At 39.8% G+C, this 5,914-nt stretch overlaps 1 protein-coding gene across 1 annotated transcript in view; it reads right to left on the bottom strand.

Moving 5' to 3' along the window:
* Positions 1–5,773, bottom strand: part of Plekha1 (pleckstrin homology domain containing A1) — a 61,938-nt gene extending 56,165 nt beyond the window's left edge. The window contains exon 1 of the mRNA XM_015498353.2: positions 5,627–5,773. The gene's annotated coding sequence lies outside the window, so the exon portion shown is untranslated. The remainder of the gene's footprint in view (positions 1–5,626) is intronic.
* Positions 5,774–5,914: the final 141 nt, after the last annotated feature.

Raw genomic sequence — 5,914 nt, 5'->3', positions numbered from 1 at the left:
GGAGGATGGGAAAGGCAGCGGAGCACAACAGACACTAGGATGGCAATTTGTAAATCAATGGATGTGTAACTGATGTGATTCTGCAATCTGTGTATGGGGTGAAGGTGGGAGTTCATAACCCACTTGAATCAAAGTGTCAAATATGATATGCCAAGAAATTTGTAACGTTTTGAACAACCCACAATAAAAAATTTAAAAAAAAAAAATTAGCAAACGATTAAAACAGTGGCAAATGATTAATAAGTGATAAAAAAAAAAAATGTTATTCATGTCTATTTCTCTAATACCTAAAACAGCAGCTGGCACATGGAAGACACTCAAAAACTATTTGCTGAATGAAGTATTAAATAAGCCCATAATTACTACATCAAATATTGATGCTTTCAGATAGAAAGTTACTTTTTCCTCATCATATAAAAAATCACTTAGCAGATTTAACTGGTTTATTTAGCTAACAGAAGGAGAAAAGTTCCAATACTGTATTTCTGTTTGGATTTATATTCCTAGGAAAGCCAGCATATGGCAGGAATAATTAAAATTAGATTATTAACCCCTGAATTTGTCCTTCAGCTTTACTTAGGCTCTTAGGTGTAGGGATATCTTACAAGAGTCATAAATTAAGATATACACAAGTTAACACTTTACCAGTCAGGATCCAGGAAGTAAAACAAAAAACAAACCAAAAAAAATCAAAAAGAGAGAAATAAAAGAAAAGGAAAAACTGAATTCTGCACAGTGAGACATTCTTAGGCCTACAGGACTTCATATTGTTTGTTAGATGCCGAGTGGACCTAGTCCCGTTGCCCCAAAATCTGGGGAAAAAAAAAAAAGCTGAGAAGATAGTCATTCCCTCCTTATCCATAGGGATTAGGTGGATGCTAAAGTCCCTTATATAAAATTACATAGTATTTGCACATAACTTATGTACATCCTCCCTGTACTATAAAGCATACCCAGGATATTTATAGTATAATATTTAATACAACATAAGTGCTATGTAAAGAGTTGTGACTATATTGTTTGTTAGGGAATAATGACAAGAAAAAAGTCTCTCTACATGTTTAGTAAAAATGCAATTTTTTTTCTCGAATATTTTTTAACTGTGGTTGGTTGAATCTGTGAAAAGAGAATGGATTATACAAACATCAAGGATCAAGGCACACTGGTACAGCCTATAATTCCAGCAACTCAGGAGGCTGTGGTAGGAAGACGGCAAGTTCAAGGCCATCCTCATCAACTTAGTGAGACTGTCTCAAAATAAAAAATAAAAAGGACTGAGGATGTAGCTCAGTGGTAAAGCACTCTTGGGTTCCATCTCCAGTACCAAAAAAAAAAAAAGATCAAATCTCTGTGGTGTTTTGGCCCCCTCATCTCCCTACACACAAACACCTCAGGGCCCTGGCACCCTAACCACCACCTGCCCTCTATGGAAGCAAGTGGCAGAGGAGAGGAAAGAATTAGATATCTTCCAAGTCTTCAGAGAGAACACAGGAGTCATAAGGTGGTGTTCACCCAAAAACAGAGGTGGAGGCCTCCAAGAAAAATCACTCACTAAGATCAAAGTTCCCAGAAGGAGGAGAGACTGGCATCTCATCCTCCATTTCAGTGTCTAAATATTGGGTAGATTGAGTGACTGCCTGCCTATTTGAACAGGGGAACAAGGAGAATGGATGGGAAGTAGAAGGATACAGAAAAAGGGCACTACTTATGCAGTCTATAAGACATCATACGGCATCAGAGGAAGTGAGTTTTCAGCGGGATTAGGGGGAAATGCAAAAGCACTTATACTTGAGCAGTCTTGCCATTATCAAAAAATCTGCAGAGCAAAAAGATCCTCACCCAAACTCACCCACACTCCACATTCACAGGAATAGACAAGTGGTGTGTGGGTTGGAAAAGGTTTAGCTACAGAGAATTTCATACCCAGGAACTATGTGCAGTAGGGAGTCTCCTGGCAAGAGCTCACCAAAAATGTCAGTGTGGTTGTTCACCAGTGGATATCAATGGCCTGCCATCGTTAATCAAGAGACCTTTAAACCCAACAAAGTTTCATATCTCAGCTGGGTGTGACGGCACATATCTATAATTCTAGCGACTTGGGAGGCTGAGGCAGGAGGATGACTAGTCTGAGACCAAGCTGGGCAATTGAGTGAGACCATCTCAAAAAATAAAATGGTCTGAGGACCATCTCAGAGGTAGAATGCTCCTGAGATCAATCCCTAGTACGTGTCCACACACACACACACACACACACACAAATAAAGGAGGTGGAGGGATTAGGAGAAACTGGTAAGAAATACTTGCCTTTTTCCATTTCTCTTCTGAGTAATTCCTGTCCAAGTAGATGTCTTAAGAGAAAAGAGGCACCCTAGAGCATAGCACAATCCCCCCTTCCCCAAGTGCTGCCGCAGCCAGACCCTGAGTAAGGGAGTAAAGGAGTTCTAAACTGAATATGAGATTGAAGGTTTAAACTAGAATAGACTGGAGCTTTTAATAGCTGTAAATGATAGAAAAGCTATCATTTACCCATGATGTCATGAGGCAGAGGGAGGAGGGAGAAGATCCTACAAAGCACAGTTGAAAGCAGTGAATGGTGAAAGTTAAAACTGTCTTTTTGTTTGCACCAGTTTTGGACTGCTCAGTACCTCGATGACACACGAAGGAACACATGCCGTGGGAATTCTCAAGAGTGATTTACTGTACTGCATAATAACTACGCTAGAAGCTCTCTGAAACTGCTCAACTCTACTGTCTGTTCTTCAAGAAGAGGTTAAATGAATCCAGAATGTAGAACTCAATGGTTAAAAACTATAAAAAACATACGATGCCTAAAGATTTAGTAAAACCCTAACTTTTGGGAGAATAAAGAGCTATCAGATGGACAAGTCTGACAGAGCTGCATTTGGGAATAATATTTTATTCTAAACCATATTCAATTAAAAATCCTAAATGACTCTAATTCTCTTACACTGAACAAAAATTTCAGTTCAAAGGAAGTTTAACATAAAAATCCCCCAAAACAGTATCTTTCTGAAGCAAAGCTATTCAACTAGTCAAAAAGGCTATTCTAAAATAAACAGTAAACAAATGTTTGCTTAAATATCTTCTAGGAATTACAAATGCACATCGTACGAACAAGGAAAAAATATTACTTCAACAGTTTTACTACTCATTAATTTTAAGATACTGGGAAAGGCGGGAAACATTTTACATTTTCAGAGGGCCTTTTTCCTTAAAAATACTTGCTAAAGCTTTTTAAAAAGTGACTTTGCTTCAGCAAATACCAATGTGAACTTTATTTTCACATAAAAACATCCCATATGTATGTTTTTAAAATTATATAAACATTACAGACAAGCACTGGAAGCTACCAAAAGCCCCTGCTCCATGAAGTTCTTTCTGACGCCATGTCAGTAAGTTTCTAAAGGATGGGTATTCACAAATGGTCAAAAAAATCTCTAAAACTAAATTTTAATATTTATATTCTGAACCCACTTATTGCAGACCTGAAATTAGGCTTAAAAAAATCTTGAAATTTAAAAATTACATTTTAATATTACCAAAAGTACACTGCTCAAGCATGTTTTAAAAAATTTGTGTATTACCTCAGCTCACAGTTCTGGCACAAGGGAGAAGTACTTAAGGCAGTTACTGTTATAGTATTCAAAATTTTCTATCTACTAAATTAGATAATTTTTTATCTAATAAAAACAAAATGTAGCTATTGTCACATCTGAATAATTAGTACATTCTATTGACAAAACTATCTTCCTCATTCTTTTTTTTTCCTTAAATATCTTTTTAGTTGTAGATGGACACAATATCTTTATTTTTATGTGGAGCTGAGGATCAAACCCTGTGCCTCACATGTGAGAGGCAGACGCTCTACCACTTGGCTACAGCCCCAGCCCCAATCTCCCTCATTCTTAAATGACAGACTTATTTATACAAAAATAAGAGTAACTAACATTAAGCAAAAAACATCAATGTAAAAATTCAACTTAAATTATGCTTATAAATTCTGCTTAAATTTCACTCTGGGTTACAAATTATACAGGCAAATAAACTGTGGGATTTGGAGTATGACTATGAATAACAATTAAAAACTTTCAGGCTCAGGCAATAATGTCAATTTTTAAAAAGCTCTAGCAAGTATTTTTAAGGAAAAAGGCCCTCTGAAAATGTAAAATGTTTCCGCCTTTCCCAAGTATCTTCCTGGGAATCTTCAATAACATTACATCCCAGAGATTATCAACCAGCATTTGAATAATGCCCACAATGACTTTTTAAAGAAAAAACCCAATGCTATTCTTAACAACCTTAAATGCTTCTAAAAAGGTCCTTCCGGCTTATGAACTCATGGCAGTTTCCTCACAATTGTATACTTATCCTGTTCCACTGTCTTTCCTAGTTTAAGACAAACTCAAATTTACTATCACCTCTTTCTATTTTCTTACATCGCTAAATCTGGAAAGAAAAAAAGACAAAAACCTGCTCCCCACCCCCACACCCCAACTAAAACAAAACTACAAATTAACAAGATAAAGTGAGATGAAAGCAACACGTTTGTCACATCTTAGTGATGCAGAAGTTTTCCTCTGCTTAGCCCAAAAGACAAATCCACAGCCATATACCTTGATGCAGTTTACTCTCAAGAGAAACCTGTCAATGGATACGTTGTCCATTTTATAGCACTATAAAATAAATTAACTGCCATTCTGCCAAATTTAATACTCCTGTTTAAGTGTATCAGTAGTCTAAAACGTAATGTCTCTTAGGAAGATTTTGACCAGATCAGGTATATTCACACAAACTTATTTGCGGAAATATTTTTTGCCTCAAGTGTGTCAATATGAAAAAAACTGAAGTATGAAAAGTAACAGGTATCTTAGGATAAGTCTTAATATTTCTGAAATAATGGTTCAAGTTCTTCAGATTCCAAAGGAAAATAGTTTTACAAAATTGTGATTTTCTTTTTCTCCGAATCACATACCACTCACCCAAATTTTGCAGCAAATTCTTTTAATGGCATTAAACACAGAAAGTATGTGCGCTGGGTACTCGGCGGGAAATAATGCAGATCGCTCAGTAGTTCCAAAATGAAAGACAATGGTAGAAACCTCAGAGTGTGCTACTTGTTCCAGTCATTAAACACACAGGAAATAAGATTTTCTTGTTAGAAAACTAATTTGCAAAGGGCAGTGACTTACTTAAGGCAAAGAAAATCTTATTAAAGCAAACAGCCATCAACAGCAAAGTAAAGAAACCAGTTATTACAGAGGACTCGAAGGCGAAAATGGCACAAACTGCCTGAACAAGGGCTCCTTAAACCTGCTCTTGGACCTGCCCCCAACAGAGCAATCGAGTTTGGGAACTGCCACCCGCCCTCGACGCTCGGCCGGGCGGCGCAGCCCACCTAGAACCCACAAAGGCTGCCAACACCTGGAGAGCAGAGCAGGACCGCTTTCGTTAAGACACCACTTTCCCCTCGGCTCGTCCACCCGGAGGTCAATAGAAAGCATCGGAAACAAACCACAAACCCCGCGGGGCCGCCCGGCGGCGGCGGCGGCTGCAGGCTGGCGTCAAAGCCCCCAGACCCGGCTCCGGGTCGCCTCCCTGGTCCCACCTGCGTGACCTTGGGCAAACCAGTCGGTTCTCCCACTGGCCGTCTGCACCCCTGCAGCGCGAGGGCAAGTCACCCCGCCTGCGCGACGCCCGCCGGGGCGACCCCGAAGGGAAGGCGCAGTCGATGCCCGGATGAGGATGCCCAGCGCCGTCGGCCGGGCGCGACCTGGAGCCGCGCCACTCGACAGGCGCCGCCGCCGGGAATCCCCGGACAGCTGCAGGGCGCTGCTGCTCGGAGACAGGGAGGGAGGGGCCGCCGCGCTTCCCGGCGAGGGCACCGAAGGCTCCG

The sequence above is a fragment of the Marmota marmota genome, unplaced genomic scaffold (genome assembly GCF_001458135.2).
Source record: "Marmota marmota marmota unplaced genomic scaffold, marMar, whole genome shotgun sequence".
NCBI lineage: Eukaryota > Metazoa > Chordata > Mammalia > Rodentia > Sciuridae > Marmota > Marmota marmota.
This window is presented reverse-complemented; position numbering and strand designations above follow the sequence as displayed.